Source organism: Grus americana, chromosome 36 (genome assembly GCF_028858705.1).
Source record: "Grus americana isolate bGruAme1 chromosome 36, bGruAme1.mat, whole genome shotgun sequence".
NCBI classification, from domain to species: Eukaryota; Metazoa; Chordata; class Aves; order Gruiformes; family Gruidae; genus Grus; species Grus americana.
Window position 1 is genome coordinate 427,994 of NC_072887.1, and position 12,443 is coordinate 440,436.

General features: G+C 52.2%; 1 protein-coding gene across 1 annotated transcript in view; it reads left to right on the forward strand.

Annotated features, from left to right (window-relative positions):
* LOC129198843 (uncharacterized) overlaps positions 1–8,391 on the forward strand; it is a 28,609-nt gene extending 20,218 nt beyond the window's left edge. The window contains exons 6-12 of the mRNA XM_054808470.1: positions 2,556–2,600; positions 2,724–2,995; positions 3,372–3,410; positions 3,596–3,702; positions 4,208–4,232; positions 4,537–4,571; positions 5,024–8,391. The gene's annotated coding sequence lies outside the window, so the exon portion shown is untranslated. The remainder of the gene's footprint in view (positions 1–2,555; positions 2,601–2,723; positions 2,996–3,371; positions 3,411–3,595; positions 3,703–4,207; positions 4,233–4,536; positions 4,572–5,023) is intronic.
* The last annotated feature ends 4,052 nt before the right edge of the window (positions 8,392–12,443 follow it).

Here is a 12,443-nt window from a genome sequence, read left to right on the forward strand (position 1 = left end):
GGAAACGGCCTCAAGTTGTGGCCGGGGAGGTTTAGATTGGATATTGGGAAAAATTTCTTCACTGAAAGAGTTATCATTCATTGGAACAGGTTGCCCAGGGAAGTGGTTGAGTCACCACACCTGGAGGTGTTTAAAACACACGTGGATGTGGTGCTTTGGGACATTGTTTAGTGGTTGGACTTGGCAGTGTGAGGTTTACAGTTGTACTCAATGATCTTAAGTGTCTTTTCCAACTTAAATGATCCTATGATTCTATGTTCTGTGTTGAGCATTAGAGAAACAGTCTTGAGGGACACATCAGTGGGGTGGGAGGATGGACAAAGCTTTGTCATTTTTATCATCCTGAATTGAAATGAAAATACCTTTCCTTGTGGTGAGGGCACCTGTCATGTTGGATGCAAAGAAGCTCTCTGCCTGCGGTGTTCTGCAAGTGGAGCAGACAGAGAGGTGGCACTTGGGACTTTGGGTGGCTCTTCATGGAAAGGTTTAAGGCCAGGTTAGATGGGGCTTTGGGCAACCTGGTCTAGTGGAGGGTGTCCCTGCCCATGGCAGGGGGATGTGAACTAGATGTTCTTTAATGCCCCTTCCAACCCAGGCCATTCTATGATTCATTAAGGGCCCTTCACTGCCAGGATGCAGAGCTCTGAAATGGGTAAGGTGGGGCAGAGGGTGGAGACAAAGGGTCAAAGAGACGTGGTGAATTTGGAGTCCAGATCAGATGCATTGCCTGACATGGTGAGGATGTGGGGCCAAGGAGATATGGGATGGAGGTGCACAGGTATGAAGGTTCTCACCCAGCAAGGACTCAGCAGTGAGGACCTGGGCAGGGGTATCAGGATGAGCCAGATGGCTGTTCCTCTTAATAAAAACCCATTCTGCCATCGCTAACGCTGGCCTGTAACATCCCTGCATCACTACCTTCACCAGGTGACCTCCTGGCTCCTCCTCAGAGCCTCAACTTACCTTCTGCTCAGACTGGTGACACAGTTCTGGCCAGGTGTTTCAATGCGACAGGGCCAACAGCTACCCGTATCATCTTTGGCAAGGATGGGATGGAGGAGCACATCCTGAAAGCCCAACAGGGGCAGCTGAACTACTTGGTGTTTCTGAACATCACCCTGGGCAGTGCGGGGACATACGCGTGTGGGTACCAACAGAGGGACAAGAGCAAGTGGGTGATGAGCTGTGCCCTCAGTGCTCCCTGGTATCTAGCTGTCACAGGTGAGACATGGCACAGTGGTGTGGGCAGAAGGGACAGGACACTTGGCAACATGTGGCTTTGCTGAGGATGGAGTTGTGTGCAGGCAGGCATGGCATGGCGCTGGTGTCCTTCCCCTGGTTGAGTGTTCTGTCTCCACTGAGGGTCCCTCTGTACCCCACACCCATCCATCTGTGGCCTGAAAACCTCAGCCAGGAGACAGGACTGTCGGTGTCCAGCAGCTGTAGGACGGATGGGGATGGGGTCTTGGCTTCAGCAGCCCCCAACATGCACCACAGGCTCTATCTTCCCGCCACAGAGTCTCAAGCCTCCCACACCACCACCTCCTGTCACTCCAGGTCCAGGAGCACAAAGGGTTTAGGAGGGGCTGATGATTTTGCTGGCCTCATGGGGACCTGGGGATGTCCAGCTATGGGGCAGAGCCCCAGGCATGAGCAGATGGGGTAGATCTGGCACCAACAGTGCCAAACAGGATGGGGGACAAGGAGGACTTTTCAGGGAGGATGTTGCCCACTAGGGCAAACAGAGCTCATACTCTGCTGTCTGAGTGTATGGAAATGAAAACAGGAGCTCTGCAGGCACAGCATCCGCAGTGGGGGCTGAGGCAGGGCCCCCACTCGTCACAGCCTCTCGCTGTGGGAAAGGCACTGCTAGCCACAGAAATGCAACAGGAGCAGTCCCAGCTGCGCTGACAGCCACGGCACAGGCAGCTCTTGAACCGCTGTCCCCACCTCAGAGGACAGCAGGCACATAGAGGAGACGGTGTTCCCGCAGCACCCCAAAAAATGCTGGGGCAGGTGGGATGTGCCAGGCTGTCTCCTTCTCGCCCTGCCTTCCTCCTGCTGCTGCTCGGTGAGTTGGGGGATTTCTTGGCCTTGGGGCTGAGTGCTGGACGGCTGCCGAGCGTGGCAGTACAGGGCACGTCCTGGGCACAGGGGAGGATGGGGAAAGGGTGTGTGGAGCAGCCGTGCAGCAATGAGGGGCAGAGTTGCTTTGATGAGGGGAGGGAGATGATTGCTTCCTCCAGCTACGGCACAGCTCTGAGCAAAAGGTGTATTTTCAGGATAGCTATAAAGGGGGTCAGGTCAAGCATGAGACTTAGTAGAGGTGGCAAATGGGGCTTTATGGAGCCAGGGGCATCCATCTGGAGCAACAAACCCACCCAAACTGGGCTTGGGGTGGTGTCAAGCCTGAAGATAGAGGATATGCAGGAAGAGACACACGAGTGGGAAGGTCCTTGACCAGCAAGGACTCAGCAGTGGGGACCTGGCCAGGGGCACATGGGCGAGCCGGGTTGCTGTCACTCTAACCAAAACCCTCTTTCCCCCTTGCACAGGCACCATCATGACCACCCAGGACATCTGCAGCTCCCCACGTGATGGTGAGTACAGGATGGCCTGGACAAGGGAGGTGTGTGAGAGTGGAGGTGGGGTGGGATTTAGGGTGTTTTGCATCCCTGACAACAGTAATAGTGTCCTGGGGAATCCCTGTGCCATCTCTCCAGATGACTTCTGGGTTCCTGAACTCTTCTTGAAAACCTCCAGTGCTCAGGAGGGGGAACAGGTTTTGTTTCGCTGCTCCATGACCATCCACCTCCTGATACCCGAATTGTCATCTTCTGCAAGGACGGGGTGGAGGACTTCAGCCTGAAAGCCCAGCGAGGTCATGTCACCCTGGGGAGTGCAGGGATGTACACGTGTGGATACCAGCACAGGAATGAGACTAACTGGGTGAGGAGCTCTGCCCTCAGTGCTGCCTGGCGCCTGACTGTCACAGGTGAGATGTGGGTGTGGGGCACAGGCAGGTACTGTTCTGGGACTCCACAGACTCATTTGAGAGTGGGGACCCTTCTGTGCTCCATGGAGTGTCCCTGGGCGGTTGGGATGCTTGGGGTCAGGGTGCAGTTCAGCCCAGCCTGTGCCACCAGGGCAACTCCTCCCAGTCACGGCAGAGCATCCTGCTCCTCTCCTGCCCCAACAACAGGGAAAGGGGAGAATGGTGGTGCCACATCTAATCCAGAGCCACAGCGTTTCCATGCGTCTATTTATTGCATTGCTTGTTAGATGGTGAATCAGGGGATCCCCTCAGTTTCTTAGTCTGTGCAGTACCCATGAGAGCTGCACACTCTCACCCTGTCCCTTTCTCCTCCCAGGCACAGAGTCCAGCTCCCACGCAGCACCATCGACCACAGGTGAGTGATTCCCTCCCTGCACTCCCAGATTCTCCCAGCATTGGGCCAAGGGATGCCGGGATGCTGGCACCAGGTCATGGGAAGGTTCATCACCTGGGATCTGACCTGTTCCTAAGGGCATCTCCTGCTTCCTGCTTCCTCTCCCCATGACTCTCCCTCTTCCCCAACATCTTTTGTCCCCACAGCTACCAATCCCTGGCTCCTCCACACCTTCCCCACAGGCATCATGCTGGGAGTGGTGGCTGTCCCCTCCTCCTCCTGTTTGTAGCCAGCTACTATGCTGTGAAGAAAGGTGAGCAATTTGGGAAAAATGAGGGCAAACCTTAGAGGTAAAATTGCAGCCTGATGCGAGGCTGCTGCTGTCTGACCCATGCTGGTTTAGCATTGCTGGCTCCTTACCCCCATTTCAGTGGAAGCTGAGCCTCTCAGGCCTTTCCTTTATCACCTGAGGGGAGCACAGGTGCTGTGATGGGGAAGACTGGGATGGCCAAATGCATCCCTGCCCCAGGCAGACATTTGCTCCCAGCCCTCTGCACTCCCAGCCCTCCCTCCCCAAGCTGGCCTGAGTGGACCAACAACTGCTCCTCCACACTTGGGCTGTCCACAGCTGCTGAGAGCTTGGGAGAAGCCACTCTGGGAAACGGGATTCACGGTTGCATAGGCTGGGCTCTAAAACAACTCCTCTGAGTGAGGTGTGGAGGTTCAGGCCATCATCTTCATTGTGCAGCCCAGAGCATGGAAAGGCAGGGCTGTGCAGTACCTCTGCCTCCCCACCTCTCCCTTTCTTTGCCTTGCAGGGGCCTGCAGAGACCGATGCCAAAGGTGAGCAGCAATCCCTGCTGGCTGTGGGGCTGGTGGGTGATGGAGACGGGGGCATCCTGGGCTCCCTGGGGTGGTCCTTGGCCAGGGGCAGCATGGTCTATGTTCATGGGTGGCTTCCCCCAGGGTGGAGGCAGGGAGAATCAGGACTTACCCTGGGCTTGACTCCAGCCTTTGCTACGATGCAAGAAAGCATCATCCAAGGGAATGACCCAAAGGTTTCCATCGCTGTGGGATGACAGTGAGGCCATAGAACCTAAGCACCTTGTCTCCCTGCTCTCTCTGCACCGCTCTGTGATGCTGGTAGTGCTGAGGACTCTTCTGCTGACAACCGGAATTACTGTAAGTGCAAAGTCCCCTGCACCCTTCCACTCCTCGCTTGTAATGCAGACCAGGTCCTGTCGTCAGTGTTCTTAAGAAATATTCTTTTCATTCCCAATAAATTAAATCTAAAGAAATTATCTTCTTAATAAATAGACCCAATCCCATCCTGATATCTACTCTTGAAACCTGGGGCTCTTCCCTTCTCCCCACAGCTGCCAGCACTAAAGGACTGGGCAGAGTTGAGGTGAGTTCAGCTCCTGCAGAGGCTTTCAGGCTGTGCAAGCTCTTCTTGGGTCCAAGACATCCTGTTTTTTGCAGGAGCACAAAGGCCAACCCCCATGAGGCTGGGATTTTCCCATGGCTCTGCTGGGGCTGTCATTGTCCTCCTTCCATGGTGCCAGCTTATTCCAAGGGTCTGTGGCTGTGGTGGGCACCAGGAGGCTGAGGCTGCTGTCTTTTCTCTTTTGAAGGTCTCCAAACCAAACTATTCTGAAGCTTCCCTGTATGCCAACTTAGGAGAAAGAAGAGGTGATGCAGGCAGCTTCTGAGTTATCCAACCCAAGAGAGGGAATTCATGTGGATCCTTTCTGGCTTTCTCTCCCCCCGCCAAGGATTTGTGTTTTGGGGCAGGATCCTGGGATGCAAACTCTATGAAGCTAGGATTTTCTCGTGACCATGATATAGCTGTGAAAAGACAGCAAAAGACCCCAAGATCCCTCTCCACTAGAAACACTTGGCTCCCTTCATTGTGAAGATCATGTTGTGTGGGCAGGGATGGTGTCCACACAAGTTCTCTGAGACAAGCAAGGACAAATGGGAAAGCATGGAAGATCTGTGAGCTGCAAATAAAAGCATGAAGAGGCACCCGAAAAGAAAGGAGCTGCTATTGCCTTATTCCAGGAGAGGTGTTGCGTGAAATGCCCCCTGCAAACAGTTACCTGTCTCCAGGGGCTGTAACAGAAACCTGGTGGATGGGGCTCCTATGGGGACATCAAAACCCAGCTGGCTTGGAAAGCTGCAAAGTTCTTCCCAGCTAAAGCCTCACCATTAATGCAAATCCACAGTCACCAACTGATGATAATTTTGATGCAAGACCATGATCTTCACAAACACTGGTGGCCCCATGACCTTGCCTGGTATTGTAACACTCCAATGGCATGGGCCATTTTGGGTAGGATGAGGGCAACAAATGCGTTTTGGCTGGGATTTTGGCTTGGGAAGGAAAGCAGGGCCAAGACGAGCAAGGAGAGGCAGTAGTGGAGTGTGAACATGAATCTTTTAGGGTCTGGTAGACATCTCAGCTGAGCTCAGAGAAGAGACAGCTCCCCTTTCTATCCCTATGTATCTCTACGGTCCCTTCATATCTCTACAGCCGTCCCTTTGTATCTCTACGGCTGTCTTTGGGCTGCTCAGTCCCACTTTTGAAGGGACCGTATAAGAGAGAGCTGCAATGGGTGATACAAATTCATAGATGTTTATTCTTCATTGGAGCAAAACCACATCATCATTACACATAGCTATTAACAGAGATGTGTGAGCACATCAGTGCATATGTATCCGTGTAGCCGTATCTAGGTATGTGCATTGGTGTGTGTAGATAGAAGAGCACACCCATAGTTGTATCACGCAATTTATGTATACACATGTGACACTTTACATAGTGGGATGGAGATGTCTTCACTTCAGGTACTCCTGTAGACATTTACAATCTATGGAATATATTTATACATCAGACATTGTAAAGATATGTGCAAGTCATAGATGTACTTTTGGTGAAAGTCATGCAGAAGACATTTATGATGTGTATGGAAAGAGCTGGGCATGGTGGACGGATTGGGCATGGAGATGTCGTCATGGACAGGGCTTGTGGGTAGGTCTTGCGGTCCCAAGCTGAGTCTTGGCAATTGCCCAGCAAGAACTGGTGAAGAGAAGCGAAGGGGTTAGCACACATGCCATCTCTCCAGGTGAACCTCCTGGCTCCTGCCCTCTTAGCATCATAGAATCTTAGAATTTTTGTGGTTGCAAAAGACCTTTAAGATCATCAAGTCCAACCTTTAACCTAGCACTGAGAAGTCCAACCACTAAACAATGTCCCAAAGCACCACATCCACATGTGTTTTAAATACCTCCAGGGCTGGTGACTCAACCACTTCCCTGGGCAGTCTCTTCCAATGAATGATAACTCTTTTGGTGATGAAATTTTTCTGAACATCCGGTCTAAACCTCCTCTGGCAGAACTTGAGGCTGTTTCCTCTTGTCATATTGCTTGTTATTTGGGAGAAGAGACTGACAGCCACCTGGCTACAACTGCCTTTCAGGTAGTTATAGATAGTGATCAGGTCTCCCTTCAGCCTCCTTTTCTCTGCAATAAACAACCCCAGTTCCCTCAGCTGCTCCTCATCAGACGTATTCTAAACCCTTCACCAGCTTCGCTGCCTTCTCTGGACATGCTCCAGCACCTCAAATGTCTTTCTTGGAGTGACGGCCCAAAACTGAACACAGCACTCAAGGTACAGCCTGACCAGTGCCGAGTACAGGTGGACAATCGCTTCCCTAGTCCTGCTGGCCATGCTGTTCCTCATACAGGCCAGGATGCTGTTGGCCTTCTTGGCCAGCTGGGAACCCTGCCAGCTCATATTCAGTTGGCTGTTGACCAGCACCCCCAGGTCCTTTTCCACCAGGCAAATTTCCAGCCACTCTGCCCCAAGCGTGTAGCATTGCCTGCGGTTGTTGTGACCCAAGTGCAGGACCCATCACTGATTCTTGTTCAGCCTCATACAGTTGGCCTTGGCCCATCGATCCAGCCTCCCCAAATCTCTCTGCAGAGCCTTCCTACCCTCAAGCAGATCAACACTCTGAATCAACACTCAGAACAACATAAAGAGAACCGGCCCCAGTACTGATCCCTGGGGAACACCACTAGTGACCGGTCACCAACTCGATTTATCTCCATTCCCCACAAGTCTTTGGGCCTGGCCATCCAGCCACTTTTTACCCAACAAAGCATACACTCATCCAATCCATGAGCAGCCAGTTTCTCCAGGGGAATGCTGTCGAAAATCATGTCAAAGTCTTTACTAAAGACCAGGTAGGCAACATCCAGACTCTTTCTGTCATGCACTGAGTGTGTCACCTTGTCATAGAAGGAGATCAGGTTAGTCAAGCAGGACCTGCCTTTCATAAACCCATTCTGACTGGGATTCCATTCCTTGGTCCAACCCTGCCGCCCCAGAGGAGACACAGGGGGATGTTCCAGCCTCCGACAGCCATGCCCTCCACGTCCTGCATCCCTCCTGCATTTCACATCACCTGGGGTGGTGCCAACAGCCAAGGGCAGTTCCATGGGCACCGGCCATCTTGTTAAGGTGATGTGCCAGTTTTGGCTGGGAGAGAGTTAATTTTCTTCCTAGTAACTATTACGGGGCTGTGGTTTGGATCTGTGCGGGAAACAGTGCTGATAATTCAGGGATGCTTTTGTCATTGCTCAGCAGTGCTTACACAGCATCAAGGCCTTTTCTGCTTCTCACGCCATCCCACCAGCACACCAGGGGTGCACAGGAAGTTGGGAGGGGACACAGGTGGGACAGCTGACCCCAACTGACCAAAGGGATATCCCATTCCAGATGACATCATGCTCAGCATATAATGCTGGGGGAAGAGGAAGGAAGGAAGGAGGGGACATTCACAGTGATGGCGTTTGTCTTCCCCAGGAACCATTACTCATTGGAGCCCTGCTTTCCTGGGGATGGCTGAACACCTGCCTGTCTATGGAAAGCAGTGAATGAATTCCTTGTTTTGCTTTGCTTGCGTGTGTGGCTTTTGTTTTACCTATTAAACTGTCTTTATCTCAACCCACTGTTTTTCTCACTTTCAGTCTTGCAATTCTCTCCACCACCATCCCACTGGGGGGGAGTGAGCGAGCGACTGTGTGGTGGTTAGTTGCCAAATGGGATAAACCACAACAGGTGACCAGTGCAGAGGCATGTATATGGGCAGAGGATCTGTGGCAGGAGAGTTATAAAGGTTTTGTTCAGAAGTGGGCAGTTGATGTTGCTCCCTGTCTTTGAGTGCACCCTCTGAACAGAGCCGGCAGAGCTGCTTTCCTCCTGGCTGAGGGGGTCATATGTCCCGGGAGGGGGCTGCCATCCCCTGATCCCAGTGATCTGAGGGTTTCCCTCCCTGCTGCCATTGCCCCTGCAGATGTGGCCCAGAAAAGTGCTGATCTGAGGATGGCTGAGCCCATCATTCCATAGTCAGGTCCAAGCGCTGGATCTGGGCTCCCCAGTTCAAGAAAGACAGGAAACTACTGGAGAGAGTCCAGCAAAGGGCTACAAGGATGATGAGGGGACTGGAGCATCTGTCTTCTGAGGAAAGGCTGAGAGAGCTGGTCTGTTTAGCCTGGAAAAGAGAAGACTGAGACAAGATCTTAGCAATGCTTATAAATGTCTAAAGGGTGGGTGTCAAGAAGATGGGGCCAGACTATTTTCAGCAGTGTCCGGAGACAAGCCAAGGGGCAATGGGAACAAACTAGAACACAGCCAGTTCCGTCTGAATAGGATAGAAAACTTGTTTACTTTGAGGGTGACCGAGGACTGGAACAGGCTGCCCAGAGAGTCTGTGGAGTCTCCTTCTCTGGAGATACTCAAAACCCACCTGGGCGCAATGCCGTGCAACCTGCTCTAGGTGATCCTGCTCCTGCAGGGGGTTTGGACTAGATGTCCTCTAGAGGTCCCTTCCAACTCCTACCATTCTGTGACCTGTGGGGCAGGGGCATGCTGGGCTGAAAACCTCACCCTGGAGACAGGACTGGAAGTGTCCATCTGTGGGACAGATGGGGATGGGGTCTTGGCATCAGCAGCCCCCAACATGCACCACAGGCTCTATCTTCCCCCCACAGCGCCTCAAGCCTCCAACACCAACATCTCCTGTCACTGGCTCGGGAGCACAAATTTGCTCCCCAGTGTGAAACTCCAGACACTGAACTCTGGGCCCTTGGTGTGCACCAGGGAGCTCAGGGGCAGCGGTGGGGTGCAGGCAGGAGCGGAGCACCTTGGCTGGGAAGCAAAGGGCAGCACAGCTTGATGGTCAGAAAAGGGGGAAGGAGGGTGGGAGCCAACCTCATGAAGAGAGGCTTGGAGACAGGGTGGGAGGTGATGCCTCCTGCCTTCATCTTGGAGCTGCGTGCAGGTAGTGGGAGGACTCAGAGGAGTAAAACCTTGCCTGTGAGAAAAGCCACTGTCAGTTTGGGTGGCCAGATGCCATTTCAGCACCCTGCATCACAAAAACAAGCCAGACATGGAGAAGACCAAGGGGAGACCTCTTCCACACAGCCAAAACACCAAGGAACATCAGGCCAAGAAAAGCTATGGCATGCAAGTCTCCAGAAAACATCCTGGGTTACTGGTGTAGGTCAGGGAGCTGTTGCTGCTGTTTTCAATTCTGCTTCAAGCCCAAATCAAACCCAACAAAGCATCATCGAGACACACATCTTTCTGGAGGAGTGGCTGGGTTGATTTTGGGGACCAGGAAGGAAATCTCATTTCTAAATATAAGAGCCACTGCCATGTTCGCAGAGGAGTCGTCTGGTCTAGAGGTTGCGTGGTCAACTTCTGAGCATGCAGAGTGAGCACAAGGTGAATACCTTGCTGCTGAGAGAGTAGACATGGGAAATGGAGGTCTTTTTCAAGCAAGGTCACTGGTGGCCCAGCAGCTGAACCAAGGCGCAGTGACTGGGCTGAGCCGAGATGGTGCTGAGCCCAAGTGAGCCTATCCTCCACGATGGCATCCACTGTCCTCTAAGGGAAGTCCCAAGCAGCCAGGCTCCTGAAGACCCCTTGAAAAGCCAGGACCATCCCCCTGCACTCAACTTTCTGCCTCTCATTTCCTTCCCGACCCCTCTTGTTTGGAGAAAAGCTCCCAAATTTCCATCTGTCTTCTCCTAGGCGGACACACATGCTCGTGTGCATTGCACAGCTAGGAGCGTGGTATATCACAGGCCCATTGTGACTTAGATTGTCTCTGCACATCCAGCACTACTGCTCCTCTTCTCCACAGGAGGATGTGACCCAGAGATCACTTCCCTCTGGCTAACTCCATCCGTCCTTGATGCAGACACACAGGCTGCTGCCATACTCCTACTCCACCAACTTGACTTGGCCATCATGCCTCCTCTCCAATGGCTGGGATGGGGATGGGGCTGCCAGGCTTTGGGGCATGGTCATGGGGACTTTCTTTTGTGGACAGATGGGTTACATAGTAAGAGTTGTTTCCAATGACATGTATTGCATCCCATTCCAGGAAGATCTGTGCACAGGCCTATCTAATGTTCACTTTTATCACCAGAAGCTGTGCAAAAAACAACTTTTGGGGTAGATAACCAGCTTGATCAGATCACCAGCTCCACATTCCCTTTCAGCAGACCTAAATCCCGTATTCTTGTCCCCGACTTTGCTGGGAGGAGTGTCTGACACACTGGAAGGCTGCGCTGCCATTCAGTGAGACCTGGACAGGCTGGAGATTTGGGTGGAGAGGAACCATATGAAATTCAATAAGGGCAAGTGTAGGGTCCTGCACCTAGGGAGGAATAACCCCAAGCACCAGTCCTGGGGTGGATTAAGAAGAGCGTAGCCAGTAGGTTGACGGAGGTTCTCCTCCCACTCTGCTCTGCCCTGGTGAGGCCACATCTGGAGTTCTGTGTCCAGTTCTGGGCTCCCCAGTTCCAGAAAGACAAGGAACTACTGGAAAGAGTCCAGCGGAGGGCTGCAAAGATGACATCTGCCCCTGCAGATGTAGCCTGGAAAAATGCTGATCTGAGAATGGCTGAGCCCATCATTCCACATTCAGATCCAAGTGCCGGATCTGGGCTCCTCAGTTCAAGAAAGACAAGGAACTACTGGAGAGAGTCCAGCAAAGGGCTGCAAGAGAGCTGGGTCTGTTTAGCCTGGAGAAGACTGAGAGGGGCTGTTATTAATGCTTATAAATATCTAAAGGGTGGATGTCTAGAGGAAGGATCTAGACTTTTCTCAGTGGTGCCCAGTGACAGGACAAGGGGCACAAAGTGGAACACAGGAAGTTCCGTCTGAACATGAGAAAAAAAACTTCTTCACTTTGAGGGTGACAGAGCACTGGAACAGGCTGCCCAGAGAGGCTGTGGAGTCTTCTTCTCTGGAGATACTCAAAACCTCCCTGGATGCAGTCCTGTGTGACATGCTCAAGGTGATCCTGCTTTAGCGCGGGGTTGGACTAGATGATCTCCAGTGGTCTCTTCCAAACCCTACCAATCTGTGAATCTGTGCATCTGTAAATCTATCTGTGAGTACCAGACATGAAGACATCTCCATCCCACTATGTAAAGTGTCACATGTGTATACATAAACTGCGTGATACAACTATGGGTGTGCTCTTCTATCTACACACACCAATGCACATACCTAGATACGGCTACACGGATACATATGCACTGATGTGCTCACACATCTCTGTTAATAGCTATGTGTAATGATGATGTGGTTTTGCTCCAATGAAGAATAAACATCTATGAATTTGTATCACCCATTGCAGCTCTCTCTTATACGGTCCCTTCAAAAGTGGGACTGAGCAGCCCAAAGACAGCCGTAGAGATACAAAGGGACGGCTGTAGAGATATGAAGGGACCGTAGAGATACATAGGGATAGAAAGGGGAGCTGTCTCTTCTCTGAGCTCAGCTGAGATGTCTACCAGACCCTAAAAGATTCATGTTCACACTCCACTACTGCCTCTCCTTGCTCGTCTTGGCCCTGCTTTCCTTCCCAAGCCAAAATCCCAGCCAAAACGCATTTGTTGCCCTCATCCTACCCAAAATGGCCCATGCCATTGGAGTGTTACAATACCAGGCAAGGTCATGGGGCCAC